The 18,127-nt window shown below is 45.3% G+C and overlaps 1 protein-coding gene across 2 annotated transcripts in view; it reads left to right on the top strand.

The window, feature by feature from the left end:
- Positions 1-2,912: 2,912 nt before the first annotated feature.
- The window catches only part of HIVEP2 (HIVEP zinc finger 2), a 195,704-nt gene continuing 180,489 nt past the window's right edge, over positions 2,913-18,127 (top strand). For both annotated transcript variants that reach the window (XM_066605459.1, XM_066605458.1), the window contains exon 1: positions 2,913-3,400. The gene's annotated coding sequence lies outside the window, so the exon portion shown is untranslated. The remainder of the gene's footprint in view (positions 3,401-18,127) is intronic.

The following is an 18,127-nucleotide window of genomic DNA, read 5'->3' as shown; positions in this document are numbered from 1 at the left end:
AGCGCTGCTGAGCGCTGGTGGCCGCGGCTCATGCAGTGGTGGAGAAGTGGAGCGCAGGTGCGCCGTTTTGCCTGCCCAGGAGGGTTGGGGTAAGTTTTACTATTAGGCTTAGTTTACTAGGTGTAAAGGCTTCTGCATCTACACCTAATAGCAAAACAAACCCTTACCCTAACCCTCCTGACCATGCAAAAAGCAGTACATACACTGCAGCTAGGACCTTCAAGGATCTTAGAAAAGTCACCAATCAGGAGCTCGGGGTGTGACATGGGCGTTCCTGCATCCAAGTCCTGTCAAACCCCTAGCTTCCTGGTGGTGACCAGATACAATAATACCCACATCTCGTGGTTATTTTAAATTTGTCCTTCTGTTCCATAACGGAACAGAATTGTGAACCAAGCCTAAATTTATTGCAGCAGGTATACCTATCTTTGTATTAGAGCGCATTCACATGGGCTTATTTTCTATCCGCATTCAGTCCATATTTTTTACTGACTGAGGGCTTCTTTATCTGGGCATGATTTTGTCCATTATATAGCTGTGATAATCATGGCCGCATGACGGGACGAAAAAACCCCACTGATTTCAATGGTTTTGTTTTCATTAGTGGTATTCTCACACAATAGTAGTATGGGCAAGAAAAGATAGCACTTGCCCCGTCTTTCCTGCACGTAGTCAAAGGACTTTTCCATGGAAATACTATTGATGACCCATCATCAGGATAGGTCATCAATAGTTGATCAGCTGGGTCCGTCACTCGTGACCTTGACCGATCAGCTGCGCGGGTGCAAGTTGTCAGCGCCACAATAACACAAGAGGTTGGAGCAGAAGCCTCCATGCTGACTTCCTTATAGTGGCCGGCACTTGTAACTGAAGCGTGGCTCTCATGCCTGCAGTTACAAGCACCAGCCACTACATGGAGGTCAGCATGGAGGCTTCCGCTCCAACCTCTGTGTTATTGTGGCGCTGATAACATGTGCCCACTCAGCTGATAGGTCAAGGTCACGAGTGACTGACCCCAGCTGATCAACTAATGATGGGTTATCAATAGTATTTCCATGGAAAACTCCTATAATAATACATATGGGAAAGATAAGGCAGCACCTGTTTTATTTAACTGTTTATTTCCAACCTTTGCTCTATAGTACGAGGTTTGAACGGCCGGAGAAGAAAAAAAAAATCTGTTCATGCGCAACTTCACCCTGTAGCAACATGCATAGTTGTGCATATGGCCCGAGTATTGTCAGCACACGGATCCATTGAATTAAATTAAGTGTATTCAGAACTATGTTTTTTTTTACGCAGACTTCTGCTGTGTGTAGGAAATTTATTGAAAAAAGTAAAAAAATAAATAAATCGCAGTCTGTCCTATCTGACCTGTATTCGCAGACCAAACTCGCCCATAAAGGTGTAGACACCGTGAACGTGCATCAGCATCCATGTTGTGTTTTTCTTTTGCACTATTTTCTATTGGTTGTGACAAAACTGGCAGCACTTGGCCTGCTTCATGAATAAAAAAAGGGATGAACGCGTGGAACGTGAGCGTAAACACCCGTACCGCTGCAGCAAAAACGCACGCAACACGCAGGGAAAACAGCGCGATTTTATAGACAAACTAAGAAAAAGGAAAATGTCCCTGAGGGCAGCTGATAAGACAGTCTCCCCTATGGCTTCCCAGGTGGTGACTGACCCCTCTATCAGGCCATAGCCGAGGGAGACGCCACACTGTAAGCAGCCCCTCACACGGTGACCTCCTCCGGCCGCCCTGCAGCCCCTCACACGGTGACCTCCTCCGGCCGCCCTGCAGCCCCTCACACGGTGACCTCCTCCGGCCGCCCTGCAGCCCCTCACACGGTGACCTCCTCCGGCCGCCCTGCAGCCCCTCACACGGTGACCTCCTCCGGCCGCCCTGCAGCCCCTCACACGGTGACCTCCTCCGGCCGCCCTGCAGCCCCTCACACGGTGACCTCCTCCGGCCGCCCTGCAGCCCCTCACACGGTGACCCCCTCCGGCCGCCCTGCAGCCCCTCACACGGTGACCCCCTCCGGCCGCCCTGCAGCCCCTCACACGGTGACCCCCTCCGGCCGCCCTGCAGCCCCTCACACGGTGACCCCCTCCGGCCGCCCTGCAGCCCCTCACACGGTGACCCCCTCCGGCCGCCCTGCAGCCCCTCACACGGTGACCCCCTCCGGCCGCCCTGCAGCCCCTCACACGGTGACCCCCTCCGGCCGCCCTGCAGCCCCTCACACGGTGACCCCCTCCGGCCGCCCTGCAGCCCCTCACACGGTGACCCCCTCCGGCCGCCCTGCAGCCCCTCACACGGTGACCCCCTCCGGCCGCCCTGCAGCCCCTCACACGGTGACCCCCTCCGGCCGCCCTGCAGCCCCTTACACGGTGACCCCCTCCGGCCGCCCTGCAGCCCCTCACACGGTGACCCCCTCCGGCCGCCCTGCAGCCCCTCACACGGTGACCCCCTCCGGCCGCCCTGCAGCCCCTCACACGGTGACCTCCTCCGGCCGCCCTGCAGCCCCTCACACGGTGACCCCCTTCATCTGCAGCTCCCTCACACGGTGACCCCCTTCAGTCTGCAGCTCCCTCACACGGTGACCCCCTTCAGTCTGCAGCTCCCTCACACGGTGACCCCCTTCAGTCTGCAGCTCCCTCACACGGTGACCCCCTACGGCCTGCAGCTCCCTCACACGGTAACCGCAACCGTTCTGCAGCCTCTCACACGGCGACCACCTCCGGCCGGCGGCAGCCGCTTACACGGTGATCCCCTCTGGCCGTCTCCAGCCCCTTACACGGTGACCCCCTCCGACCGGCGGCAGCCCCTCACACGGTGACCCCCTCCGTCCCGCCTCCTCTCAGCCGGCCGCGCTGGGGGATCCGATGACGTCACGCCGCGCTCTCCTCTCTTCCTCCTTGTAAGTTGTGGAGCTGCCAGGAATAACCCGGAGTGTCTGCGGCGCGCAGGAGGCTCCTCACTGCAGGCTCCAGCCCCGCCGGCACACGGACATGGCTCTGCTCCTGCACCTGCCTCTCTCCAGCAGCCCTCACAGATAGAGATGTGATTTCCATTGTATGAAGCCCCATTCTCATTTGTCTCCTGCACCAGGGATCCCCCCTGAAAACACCACCCCTCTCCCCGCAGCAGCAGCCGCCCCCTCTCCCCCTCCTCCTCCTCCGGTGAACTCTCCCTTACCCTCCGTCTGCCTGCCCGCACACATCTCATGCCCACACATAGATCACACTGACAGGAAGGAGAGGACCCTGTCAGCGGCGGCGGGCAGGAGGAGGGGGCAGCAGCAGCAACTACTTGTTCCACATGTGGAAGGATGTGCCCAGGATTACTAGTTTGGTGCCCATGAACACTGGCATACGGAGGGCGAGCGCCGGGGATCTGGTGAGTCACTGCAGCCATTTGCATGTAGTAGTATCTGGCGGCTGACATGTACGAGAGGAGGGTGACACATGTCATCACACCCGCCGACGTGACGTTGTTGTGATAGGCACTGAATGGGTGACGTGTGGCATGTCGCTGGGCACCAGGTCCCTCTTGTTGCCTTGGCAATCATCAGGATTGTACAGGCTTGTTATTATTGCCTGGACCGGGTGATCCCCTCCTAGGCACTTGGGATTGGAGGAAGCTACCCTGCCAGAAGGGCGACAGCAGGTAGGCACACAGCTTCATGGTTACTACCAGCATTGGGAAGGAGATCAATAAGGACTGGCACTCAGGAGGGAACACAGTGACCCAGATTTACATCTGCCTACTGAGACCCTTAATCTGGGTCCCCTCTCATACATTCTTATACCAGCATCATATATGATAGTCACCCACATACTGGTATAGAATACCCCCCACTAGGCATTGCAGTCATGAAGCCAATAGTACAATGTATAGTGATGTACACAACATGACAAGTGATATATATATACACATGCAGAGAGAGAGGTGGTCTAGTTGGGAAATGTGGGGAATACCCAGGCTGGGAATGGATGCAGATTAGGAAGAGGTTTGCGCAATATCCACAGGAATTTGTATGGCTCCTAATGACAGCAGCCAGGGAGGGGGGCAAAGATCAGCAGCGCCTGGCCTCGGTCTATTTAAGGTTTCCTACTCATCTCTGGCTACAGGAAGGAAAATGGCACTTTTTTTTAAAGACTCCAGTCTATCTGTGCTGCATGTGTGTAGCTGCCATGGAGTGACTGTATAACACCTCCTATATATATATAGGACATATATAACACCATATATATATATATATATATATATATATATATATATACATACAGGTTTACTTTCCCAATAACTTGCATGTACACTACTCTATAGTATCACAGTATAGGCCACGTCGTGTTTATTAATCTGCAGCTTGTCTAATCAGGTATATTCTAGCATACATGTCTATAGGTGACCCGTCTTCTTCTAGATTGGCATGACTGCATGCATGTTGTTTACCCCCCTGACGGTTATGTGAGAAGGTACAATCTATTTACTAGTTTGTTTTTGTTGTCTATGTGCTGCAGGCTGTTGAAATATTCATGCCCCACTGTCTGTCTGTCTATCTCTCTATCTAGAAACTTTAACCCTGTGTCTACATTTACCCTGCACTCTTAAAGGAGCACTAGTCCAAATAAGAAAGCTTCTAAAAAAAAATGCAGTCTGTAAAAATAGTCTGTATGGCAAATGGAGGGTCTCAGAATTTGGGGGTGCGCCGGATACAGCGCTGATCATAGGGCAGGCATTATTATTATTTTATTTTTTTATTGGACTTCCCAATGAAAATAATTATACTCCACCTTCAAATGGCTGATAACAGGGAACAATAGATTGCATTCAGCTCAATGGAGTATTTCGTTATGGGAGGAATGTGCTATGGAAGCAATTAGCATTGTAATGGTTATCATTCTGGCTCCTCTATTCCTTCGCTGTGGTTGTGTTGGGATCATTAGATGCATGTTCTCATCCAGCAGATCATAGATGTGTGCTGTCTGTGTTCTGATGCCTGTGTGTTCTCAGGAGTGGGTGGAACGCTGGCCCGTTCCGGGAATGTTCCATGACGTGTAATAGTCACAGGAAGGGGGTTAACAAGGGGCTCTGCCTGCCATCAAACCAGATGTTCTCCCTCTCTTTCCTTCTTTCTTTTCGGCATTTGCAAAACATTGCCCTGCAGGGCGAGAATTAAGCTCACTTTCTGTCTGGATATTTCTAATGATAGATGTATAGTAATAGCAGTGATCCATTGTAGATAGGCAGGCATGCCGTCATCTCTGGTGGCAGCCTGGGAAACTGCAATAATCCAATGTACATTGTCCCTTGGGATTTCCTATGGCAAGAGAATAGTACTATCCCTGCCTGCTTGGGGGATCCTTCAGTGGAAAATCCCAGATCTTGTCCTGCTTTTCCCACCCTTTCTGTGACCTAGATTAGAGAAGTAAATAAATATTCCGAGTCCTTGTGGAAATACCGGCGCATTGTTGCTTTAAGAGTATTGTTATTCCTTTATCTCTTGTGAATTGTATCTGTTTACAAATAGATGGCTACTATGTATAGAACAGCTGCAGCTCTGTATAATGTGTCGGCCGTGAAGTCATCGATCCTGTTGAGAATTTCAAAAGGACAACATGTATCAAGATGTCTTTTCTGCAATGTATACAGATATGGTTGGGTGGTTTTTGAGGCAGCATCTCCTGCTGAGGTTAGATGGTAACAATTGACACATCTGAAACTTCACAACTGTCACACAGTTGCAACACGGGATTCCAATGAAGTTGCAGCTATACCTACTACAGTAGTAGAAGGGCTGATTTACACAGGTGTATGCAGTTTTCAGTTTGTGACAACTTTGCATTTTCCCTGCATATCTGATTGTGCTTGCGTTTTTCTTGCATGCGTATTAGCATGTGCGCAAAAAAAAAATGCAAGCAGGAGGTTCATGTTTTCATGTGTAAATACGCAGCAACCCAATGGACTTCATAGCTATTTTGGTCCGTAATGTGGACTAAGATAGAATATGTGTGACTTTTTTAATATGTGGAAATAACGCAAGTCTGAATACCCCAATGCATGTAATACGGACTTTGTATACGCCTGTGTGAATACGCCCTAAGTCTGACACCGTTAAACAGAAATCCTACTTTTTTCACGTCCTTTGTAGTTGTGAACAAGCTAAGGTTGTGTGACATGACTTTGATTCTCGTCTTCTTCCTATGACTTTGATTTCTTGACCTGCGAGAGGCTGACGGTACCATGTAGCTCTCGTGTAACGTGTTATCTGGTGTTGATTGACATCCTATCTTTATGGTTTTCAGCAGAGAATCACTCCATCTGATAACAAAGCACATGGTGACATCACTGAGCATCGATGACGAGTTATACAGTCGGTCACTACTTGGTGATAAGCGCAGTCTTGGCAATTCATGCTTTTGAAAGTTTGATAGCACATTTTATTTTATGGTTCGTGGTTCTGTCCACCACCTTTTATTTGCGATTGTACTGTAAATGATTTGTTGGCATACCGACTACTACAGCATATTAGTAAAGTACACAAGTCGGGGTGTTTGCACACACAGCAGTCTACATGCACAGTCCTGCGCGGTGTGCACATACAGTTTTCCATGGAATGCCTACAAGGTTTTAAAGACCCTCCTATATCATTTCTCAAAATCTGAGGATAAAGCAGGAATCGGGATGTCTCCAGCTGATCCGGGATGTGTGGAGATGATATGAGTATGAAGATGAGGCAGCTCAGCAGGACCCTTTGTGGAAGTATTACGAGAACGCGTGCGCCTGAATACTGCATACCTAACGATAATGGCCTATTTTAATGAAGTGATAAAATCTGACATGGCAGAGAATTCGGGCATAAAGGTCAATTCATACGGAGCAATTAATTAGTAATACAAGTGTTACAGTAATTGGCCCATAAAGATGGTATTATTTGGTAATCGGTCTATAGGTCAGTCAAGTGTATTGTTACAATACCGCAACATATGTAAACAGTAGTACTGATACCCTACAATCCTTCCTATTGCTGCATGTGTACAGCCTCTCATGTAATTCTACGTAAAATGAGCCACGATCTGTATATAGTGTCCTTCAATCTACAAACTGCCCTCATGGCTACGCTAACCTACATTTATTTTGCCTTAGGCCGCCTTCACCTGGATGTTAGTGTATTTATGTGCACATTTCTAATGCATATTTGTATGATGGGTGTTGCGTTTTTGCACGCATATGTGCGTATTTAGCCGGTGTCAAATAGGTGTATTCCCATTGTTCGTCACATGCGATGCCCATAATCTATTGATTTCTATTGGGCCACTCACACCTGTGTTTTTTCACACGCGTATTAGTCGCGCATTTCTGTTGTGCAAAAAGATAAATCACGGCTTGTCTTATCTTGGGACATATTGCACACACTTACATGCCAATATAGTGTATGGAAATTGGTATCACTCAGCAAGTACATATATGATTCGTGCTCGTGCTTTGTGCCTGCATATTTGCGCTTGCGCAAAAAATACATGCAAGTATGCTCCCATTGATTTCAATGGGAAATTAAATGTAATTAGTTTAAGATGTGCTATTTTATGTAGAAATATAAGCAAAAATAGGACATGCTGTGTGTTGTGTGTTTTTTTTTTTTTTGTGAAAGTGAAATGCGCATGTGATGGAACCCATTGAAATCGATGAGTTCTATTCACTGCATATTGTGCATGCAAAGTTTACACACGTAATACACAGCACAAATGCGTTAATGTGAATAAGCCATAAAAGAGGTGATCCGGGTTTTCAACAATAATGGCCTATCCTCAGCTGTTTGAAAAGGCCATGGCACTATTGTGAGTGTTTACATTGGTCCGACAAGCTGTACAACTCTTGTGACTGCTGCAGCCTTCTGCATTCACTTCAATGCAGGTAGGCAGCAGGACGCAGAACAGCCGCTAGGAGTACAAACAGCCTGTCGGACTGATAGAAATATTAAACATGTGCTATTGCCCCCTTCAAACAGCTTATCTTGGGGGTGTGGCAGTCGGAACCCCACCAATCAGATATTGACGGTCTATCCTTAGGATAAACCACCGATTTTGAAAACCTGGATAATTCCTTTAAACCTATTAGTAGAAAAGAAAAAAAAATGGGCCTGTAGCGGCTTTGTGGCTAACGTTTTCTTTCTGATGTGATGTTTGCCCTTACTTTTATGTTGATTTTTGCTGTCAACACATCACATTGCTCTATGCAAGAAAGAGTTAATAAGTCTGATGTCTCAGACCCCTTTCTCTCCCATCATAGTACTTTTTGCCTTGTTTGCAAGCTCATGGTAAATGGTCAAAAAAGTCACTTCGAAACTAATCTGTCATACAGCAATATTACTATGTAGCCCGGATTTGCACACGCAATAAATGGAACCCTTTGATTTCAATGGGTTCGTTCACAAGCGTGTATGTTGTGGGCGCAATTCCATTGCGCAAAGAAATACATGGCATGTTCTATTTTCCTGCGCATTTACGCAGGGAGACAGAACATATAGAACTATTTACACTAATTGGCCATTTCAATGTCGGAGACTGTAGTTGTGTGTTTTTTTTTTTTTTTGCGCATGCAAAAAGTGCAGTAAAAACGCAAAACCATTGCGCAAATGTACGCATACATACGCTTGTGTGAATCCAGCCATACTGTTTTACACTAGATGGATTTGTGGGGTCTGAGGAGGTTTGTGATCCTCTATAAAGAGCTTGCAGGCAGAGAGGGGAAGGTGAGGAAGATGTCACATTCTCCTAATACTATTCCAATGACTTACACTTGTGATGCATAAAAACATAATAGGCTTCATTGTTTGCCTATGGAAATTTGTTTGTGCCTTTACCACTGCATTGTTTAAAGGCTATAACAGAATAACATTATAATATGTGCGCTGACATGTTCTTCTTATAAAAAACAAATATGAAGATATAATTTTTTATGAAACTAAGAAGATTTTTAAATAATACTGGGGGTGGGGGGTAATACCGGTAACAGAAAACAGCTGTATCCGAGTAAGCACCATTAGGCTCTGTTGACTGCATACAACTGTTACAGCTAGTGCGTATATGTAGAATATAAAGAGGTATGTACCAGTGTACTGTAACGTTACTATAAAGCGAAAGTATGGTATACCAACATAATGGCCTCTTGCATACGTTTTACAGGTTTCCATATAAATTATTTCGGTACTGAATACTGTAAACTGCTAGGGCAAGAAGAGGGGGATTATAAGCTATGGAGGCAGCTGAGGCTCAATAAGGTGATCCGGGAGAACCACTTAGAATAAGCAGAGGTTCACTTTAAATCTACCAATAGGAGGAAAAGCGATTGAAATCCGGTTGTGATATAGAGACTGGTAGGCCGTCAGGCCTTCTGTGTGTGTCAGGCCTTAGGCCTATCCTAGCTTCAATTTTATATTAACCCATTCAGGCCTTGGCTATAGTGTCATCCGTTTTGTGTGTAGTTAGATTGCATTGGTAACTTTTCAGATGCCCTTTCACCCATTTACTCACTCCTGCCTGTTGATATTCGAATTTAGAAAGGCCATTGTCTCATCTTTCCCTGGACAAGAGAGGTGATGGGAGTAAATAACCCCCTTTTTTTTCTCCCACCTGTATCTGTTGGTGTAGAATTGGCATGAATGAACCAAATGGTGTGACTATGTACTTATTAATGAAGTCTTAAGGCCCATTTACACTGGACGAGTGTCAGGTAAACGATGCCCGTCCCTGTGTCTCTGCGCTCCTGCACAGGAGCTAGCACAGCTGGCTTGTGCACAGAGCAGCCAGCAGGGGAGGCGGGGCAGTGCAGGAGATTTCTCTCCTCTCGCTCCCCCGCCCCTCCCCAGTCACACAACACAGGCGCTGTTCGCTATGGAACGGCGGCTGTTTAAACTGCACTATGAGCGATGATCGTCATCGCTCATCTTTTAGCAGCCCAAAAGATAGCGATGACGATCATCACTCATAGTGCAGTTTAAACAGCCGCCGTTCCATAGCGAACAGCGCCTGTGTTATGTGACTGGAGAGGGGCGGGGGAGCGAGAGGAGAGAAATCTCCTGCACTTCCCTGCCCCCCTCTGGCCGCTCCGTGCACGAGCCAGCTGTGCTAGCTCCCGTGCAGAAGCACGGGAGCGCAGGGGTACAGGGACAAGTGTCAGGCATCGTTTGCCTGACACTCGTCCAATGTAAATGGACCTTTAGGAAACTCATTCAACTACAACTGGCTTTTCACAGACACTCCGAAGCCGAGATCCAGATTAGGGAAAAATCTTTTAATAAGGGTTATTGGTCGTGTGCAGGTCCTAGCCTGATATGAATTATATTTTCAGAATCGGGCGGACCAGCTGAACAAAATGCATCTACACTCCTTAGGGTGCATGGCTCAGAACTCCTCCAAATGGCGCACCCACGTACCTGGTTATAATTTACGTTTCATGCTTGATATTGCTGAATAGGTAAAATCATGACCAGAAATATGACAGACATATATTCCTGATTGGAGGATCTTCTGCGAAGATATTGCCGAAATTGGGAATTATATTTTTTCCACATGTCCCTATGCATTCACCCCACCTTTCTCTGAATGACCTCAGATGAGGGGGGAAAGGTGTGTTCGGGGAACACTTTAAAACTAAGGGTCTCAGAGAGACCCAGAGTCAGACTTCAGAGATGCGCTTCTGCATAGGGCTGTTCCCGCTTGCTTCAGTGACTCTGCACAAATCAGAACCTTGGGCCGACATCCCAAATCTGGTAGCTTTTCTTTTCTTTTTCTCCTGTATACCCTTATACTCCTGTGTAACAACCATTTTGTGTATCCTCCATATATAACATATATCTGCACTAGTCTTTTTTTTAGAATAGATCTGCAATTTATTAGTCAAGCCTTGTCCGTTTTAAGACAAACCATAACTCCAAAGTTTTTTTCATTATTCAGAAGGCCCGCTTCCAGTTTACCTTTAAAGGTTGGTCGTGGCAGCTATGTACGAGCGGCATTGTGGAGTGCTGGATTGCGCTAGATCACATCATGGGGTGATTTGTGCCTTTGGTCTGCTTGTGGAGGGACCCCGTGAAAGCTGATTACAAATCCACCTGTAGTCTGGCGACTCCCCACTTGCAATCTCACTAGAGCGATCCGACTCTGCTGTGACAAATTGGATGCAACGGGTAGAGTGATCGCCTCTCCCCTTCTTATCAGTGACACTGGTTATTTTCCATGCTTAAGTTTATTATTCATAATGAAGCACAACAGAATAGCACTATAGGCTATGGGCTGTCCGTGGAATACATGGACTACGCATGGCCTAAAAATACGGCCTTGTGAATTAGTTCTAAATTGGATGTTTTGGGTGATATTTCTATGGCCAGCGTAAATGGTTTATGTAGAAACGATTGGTATTATACAGTAGATTAGAACTAGATGTGCTTGACTGCAGCTCTGTGATTCATGATGCAAATTATCATTGGAACCTACCAAATGATCTCTTCTTATGCCAAGTGATGAATCATGGTAATGACAGACAAGGCTGCCCCTTTAGCCTACGTGACACATTAATTCATCTGAGGTGTTTCGTTTTCCGTCTACCTGAACAGGACATTTCTAGAATGTGCAGGCTGCCCTGTGGATTATAACGCAGGCTGAAGCAGGTAAGGGATTTCCTGACATAGTTGAAACGTTGCCCAGTGGACAGAATATGGCTGCTGGGTCAGAGTTGGATTGACAACCTTCAACTCATGTTACATTGTTTGTGCAATACTGACTAGACTGAAGCAGAAAGCATTAAACGTCATTCCTGCAGCTTATTAAAGTGCTGATATTCTATGGAAATCTGTATGGCAGTGCTCTGGAGATGTGACCTAGATTAGATTTTTCAGGAGAACATGAGCGACAATGTCTCATCCATCTTGCTCGGCTTATTACAGGAGCTAAGTATTCACCTACACGACAGATGTGGACACATTAGGCTTATTGCCCCTTTAATTTCACAAGCGGAATGGAGTACTGACTGTAAGGCAGTAATTAATTCCTGGAGTTTTAATGACTGGTTCAGCTGAACACTTGACATTCTCAAACTTTTAAATCTGCCAAATTTTGCTCCTCAGAGCAGACACTTGGAGACCACGGCACATGGCGAAAATTATATTGTATTAGGACTCATGCGGGAGGCAGAGTGGTGTGCATGTGCCGTCGTAGAGACGGCATTAGGAGCACTATGTGTACCAGGATAGTTCTAAGCTCTAAGTAGTAGAAAACCTATTGAAGTGGTCAGCTACCTATACCAATGTTAATGTAATCAGATGCTGACCCACTGTCGTTCCTCTGAACCTGCGTACATGGATCCTCCGCTATTCTTGTCACTTTGTCAAAATATATTAGTTGGGGAAAATCCTGGAAAAAAATTTCAGGGGGGAAAAAAAAAAATAAAAAAAAATAATATATATATATACACATACATTTACCGTATTAGTTAGTGACCTTACTGCAGAGTAGTTTATAATATAAGGGTATTTCACATATAGCTAATTTTCTGCAGCAGAAAACTGCTCCGGAGTTTGGTGCGGATCCATGTCAAAATGTGTACGTGTTACATGTGGGCTCTAACTCTGTTTTCACCTCCTCATTTGAAGAGGTTAAATGTACACTGAATCACATTGGTTGATGTGAAAGTTAGTGTTTCATTCAATCATACAGGTTAGCCCCAGGGCATACCTAGGGTAAACGACAAACCTGATGGTTTAAGCATGGACTATGGTCAGTGGTTAGACCTTTGCTCTTGTTTAGATCAGTGTTTGGCAGGTCTTTAATCAAAGTATGTTTTTAATGTTGGGGCCCATGAGGGATCTTTTTTGTTATATACTTGAAAAAAGTTTAAATAAAGAAATAAAAAAAAAAAGGCACTGGAGAAATTTTGAAAATCTCATTGACATTGCTGGTATTGTAAAGAGTATGTTTAAATGTAGCGGAAAGCCTGCGCAATTCCTAAGGAGTGCCTCATGCTGGTCAGGTGATGCCACTTCCACGTTACTTCATTAGTGTGGCTGCACTCACTGGAAGCCGACGGGAGCGAGGTGAAGGAAGTGCCGAGAGAGTATGGAAGACTTTGGAGGGGAGGGGGAGTGCGGTATCTTCTGAAATCGGCTGCGGAAGTGCAGCTGATTTCGAGTTAGAGTGCGCACCGATTGTGCGGATTTTAATTCTATGCCTTTTCTGGAAATGCTGTGGATTTTGCTGCAAAAATTACTGTGGAAAATCTGCAGCATGTCCGCTGCGTGTAAAGATACCCTAAATGTTGTGGATTTTTGGTGCAGAAGTTCCACATGGAATATCTGCAGCATATCCACCCCATGTGAACATGGCCTTCAGGTGTGAACTCGTACCACGGGTGTGCACAGATCTCTCTTGTGATGGCGATGTTTATGCTTAAGGAGTTCCTGTATTGCGCAAGTTCCTTGTAAGAAATCCAGAATATCGTTCAAGGTGAATCAATTGTTCTAATGCCGCACGTGTGTCACCTGAAGTCTGACACTGACTACCGAAAAGGAAAAGAATTTTCAGTTTTCTTTCTGTCCTCTGGCATGTGAGACGTTACATACTTTTTATGAAGTGGAATGTCCTTGTCTGACGCACGGAGTGATTTCTGAGTATCTCCCAAACTCCCCTGACTTGCTGAGCAGCCCTCAAGGCATTTGCTCAAGTTAAAGCCGGAATACACAAAACAAATAGTTCAAGAGGTGAAATCCAGCAAAGTGGAGGTTTCTTTCTGGAGAGCAGGGACCATGGCGGCTGTGCTCAGACACCCACCTGCACCTCCACTGGTTACTTTCATTGTACTCCAACATTTGACAATAGCGCAACGTAGCAAGAAATGGTAAACACATCCTGAATGGAATGGTCGCTGCAGATTCTTTTAACCCTTTCCACTGTCTGGCGTCTGAAGACATTCTGATTGAAGGCTGTACAGCTCCGATGTTGGAAGATGTCCGGTAGGGTATTCTTACTGGCCGCGGTATTGTCAGGGGTCCTGTCCAGCATGTCCCATACTGCAGTACTGGCTCTAGCCAGCAGATTGTGTCATTGTATAATGGCAGAAAGAGAAAGCCTCCTAGGAAACCCTGATGACCCCACATAGCGCTTATATAACACTACAAGGGGCCGTGCCAGCAGGAGCCAAAAACTGCCAAAAGAGCAGAAGTGCTCCGAAGTTGAAAGTGCAGGTCAGGCTCCAGTCACAGTTCGGTTGCAATAAAAACCGCACCGAAAAGGGCATTTGCAAAACTGCGTGCACTTTTTACCACATTTTACAACATGCATAGTAGAATACACACATGGTTTCACCAATGCGGTTTTTATCACAACCAAACCGTCCCGTGTGAATGAACCCTAATGTTGTGACGTAGTTCGTGATAAATGGTGACAAACTTTTGTAAAGACTCTGTGCCTTCTGCTCAGCCGGGACTTGATTGGTTTCCAGGAAAATGGTGATCTCATTGTTTTGCACCCGAGTTTACTTTAGTAACTGGAGCGATCATGCACACATCTCACATTTCTGCTGTCAGACTCTATTAGTTAATTACGTGCTATACTGTAAATCATTTTTCTACTAGTTACCTTTTGTACGTAGTTTATACAGAGTATGTAATAATGATGGTGTAAGTGAAGGTAGTAAATCAGATTGCTTGCTATTACAGTGAGGGTTTAGGCTATAATCACACAATGCTAGGGCATTCTGACACATTTAATGGCAAGGATATTGCATCATGAAGCAGTTTTTGTCTTCAAAACAAGACAGACCCCATTATGTGTCTGCCGGGCCGGTGATCACTTTGTTAATCCATCGTGTGATGGATCCCGTGCAGTGTTATGTTTCCTCTTATATGTGAAGGCCATAATCCAATGGGAACAGAGCTTTCCAGGGTCCATGATGGATATGACACTACCATTATGGTTACTTGGCTTTATCTGGGTTTTTTTTTTTTTTTTTCATACCAAATTTTTTAATTTTATTTTTTAGAAACTTTTTCACTTTTTTGTTTTATTTTTTTTATATGTAATTTTTTTAATTGCTTTATTTATAGACCCCTAACATTTTTCTTTTTTCGTCAATGTTGCTGTTTACAGGACGAGTTGTACTTTGAAAAAGTACCATTTTTCGATCTATACGACATTTTGATTCTGTTTTCTATTCTGATTTTTGTAAGGCGAATTGGCAAAATTAACTATTTCCTTCATGTTTTTTGTATTTCTTTTTACCTGTCTTGTACTGTTCTGGTTAGGTAACTTTTTTACTTGGGCCATTTTGACTGTGGTGATACCGCAATCCTATTGCAGGGGTCCGATGGATGAGACAGGGAGTCCCCTTCCTCTGTCAACCCTTTACATGCCTCAGTTGCATTGACCATAGCGTGTAAGGAGTTAAACAGCGTGGACCGGTGTTTTTTTCTTTGATCCCGCTTTTAGAGCAAGTGCCAGACTGTCATTTGACAGCTGGGCACCTGCTTTCCCTGGTACCGGAGACGTGAGCCAGGCTTCTAATGCAGCAAAGTAAAAAGGCGATTGCATCAGAATAAAGCCCCTTACTGGCCACTGTCAAAAGGCGTATAGGCAATCGTTAAGGGGTTAAGGATGGCTAGACTATTGCACAGAACAAGCCCTTTTACCTCTTGTGACACCCCTATTTCCTCTTGTGAGCAGGGCCCTCACTCCTACTGTTAAAGTTGTTTATTAGTGTAATGCCGTTTGTAATGTCTGAGTCTTTCTGTCAAAGTGCCAAAAACGCAATGACTTTCTGACTGCCGATGCTGGTGAAGTGACGGTGTCAGCCCCAGACTAGGTGATGCACCAAGTGGCACATGTGTGGGAATCAACTTTTTTTTTTTTTACTTGCGGCGCCAACAGGCTGGTTGGGATGTCTTTCAGCCCAGTCAACTTATCAGTTCCTCAATGAGGCTTTTTAAACTGGCTCCTTTTGTGTAAAGGATGCCGGTTACACTGTTTGTGTTCTGGCCAGCTTTTTGTGAATCTAAGTCCATAAAGTTCCGAGTTCAGTGGACTTGCATCCTTCGGTTCTGTACTCAGCTGTTCAGTAAACAGAAGTTCAGCATTCACTTTTTCCTGTAGACCATGTCTATCTACCATGGAACGCCTTTTCTATGTGGTTTGGCATTCAGCTCTCCGTGCCGCTTGTTCATCTCGGGCCCGGATTTGACCTCTCTCTTCTCGGGGCAGGTGCTCCGCTTGAGTGGCTGGTCCAGTCTAGGCTGTTCAGGCAATACCAAGTTCCTGGCTGAAGTCCATTCTAGTCTCCTATGTGACACCATAATATCCTGTAAATCCAGTCATGGACAACAGGTAAATGGTGATGTTTCATGTCACCTACACTCTATATTCACCGACATCCAGAGATCCTAAAATAATAAAAGTGGCATGAAAGAGCAAATAATGTAGTAAAGCTGACCATGGTCAATGGCAAACATTTTGGCAAGGGCTACCAATAAAGAAACCAATCTCTAACAGGACGAATAAGCAGCACCAGAGGCGTCCGAGAGCTGCTTTCCTCCCTCCTGATTTGTCATACTCGGTGATTCTCTCTCTAGGATACATTTTTCAGCCAAGTCTAATTTTCAATTAGTAAAATCAAGTGCCAATGCACCATAGACCCCGGATGCAGCCCATGCGTCTACCATGAGACCCCTGGAGAGTGAGGGTTCAGTCAAGATAGTCCGCATCCCTTTTGCTATTAGGTGTTAAAAATCTGTAAGGGATTACCTTCTGTAGGGGAATATTTGACACAAAAGTCATGAAAAGAGGATAGAGAGGTCCAACATGCTTCTTTATCCTCAACGGCAATATACAGCAGGGAGGGGACTTTTCGATCCCTGCCATGGGGTCTCTTTGCTCTAGTTATGCCTCTATGTGGAATAATTTTTGAGCATGATTATTGCCTAGGCTTGATGATTTCTTCTAGTGTTTTTCTTTTCTCTCCATGCTGTGGCGGATCGTATCCGCATTTTAGAAGGGTTTTTTATGCTATTTATTTTTTTCCATTTTGTGTTACTATGCTGACGCCTGCTTATATTAGCTGAGCCAATTTACACCTCAAAATACACTAAGTTGCACATGAGGCTGACAGATGCCTACTGCTGTAGCACACCTTGGATGCTTTTGCACACCTTTGTTCCAAGTTGTGTCTGCTGACATCAGCGCGTGAAACTAAACCTGTCAAAAGAGGGGAAAAAGTGAGAAGGCCTGCTAACAAATCTCTTCCAGCTTAGCAAGTTTTACAGGAACTGCAATCTTTTACACTCCTGTTTAGCACATTGAGTTACTGTGGAACTTTTTTTTTTCTTCTTTTCAACATTTTTAAACTTTGGAAAAGAAAGTATACTGAGAATTTATGACTAGTTGCCGGGCGAGAGAAGAAAGATGTTGGTAATGTGACATTGATTAGGGATAAAGGAGCACTGATGAGAGTGGTCTCATAAAACCATATTGACAGAATTAGCAATTTGCAGTTTAATTATAATGATTATTGAAATCCGTTTTGGGCACATTTATATGAAGTGTTTTGTCATACACACTTGGTTCTATAAAAGTTCATAAATCGCTATAAAACTTCAGTTTTTATAGTGCGGTAGAATATCAGCGCCCTCAGTTGTGTCGTTATCTCTTCCACAATTAAGCTGGACGGTCTTTCAGGTGAGGCTTTCACTTCCTTTGAGACTTTAATCTCTGTTTGTGTTGTAATAGGTTTACTCAGTTCTGACTCATCAGGACTTTAGCCCTCTCATTGTTGTAGCCCCCCAAAGGGTAATCTGGCTGACAGGAAGCATAGGATACATGAAGTGAGTCACACCGCTCTCCCTCTACTCGATGGAGAATTTTATTATCTCCTATGTGAGGCCCTAGGGTGAAAAAAAAGCTCGCGCAAATATGGACTATGGACTCCATTCTTTTGAATGGAGTCCTACACATGAGCAATGTTTTCCCCCGTAGCGATGCTGCCAGGTAAAAAAAAAATCACAGCATGTCCTATATTTTTGTGTCCCTCTGAACACATCGCTCATTATATTCAACAAGACAGTTAAACGCATCGCATTCCATG

The sequence above is a fragment of the Eleutherodactylus coqui genome, chromosome 1 (genome assembly GCF_035609145.1).
Source record: "Eleutherodactylus coqui strain aEleCoq1 chromosome 1, aEleCoq1.hap1, whole genome shotgun sequence".
In the NCBI taxonomy this organism is placed as follows: domain Eukaryota; kingdom Metazoa; phylum Chordata; class Amphibia; order Anura; family Eleutherodactylidae; genus Eleutherodactylus; species Eleutherodactylus coqui.
The sequence above is the reverse complement of the archived record's forward strand: the minus strand, read 5'-3'. Positions and strand labels throughout refer to the sequence as shown.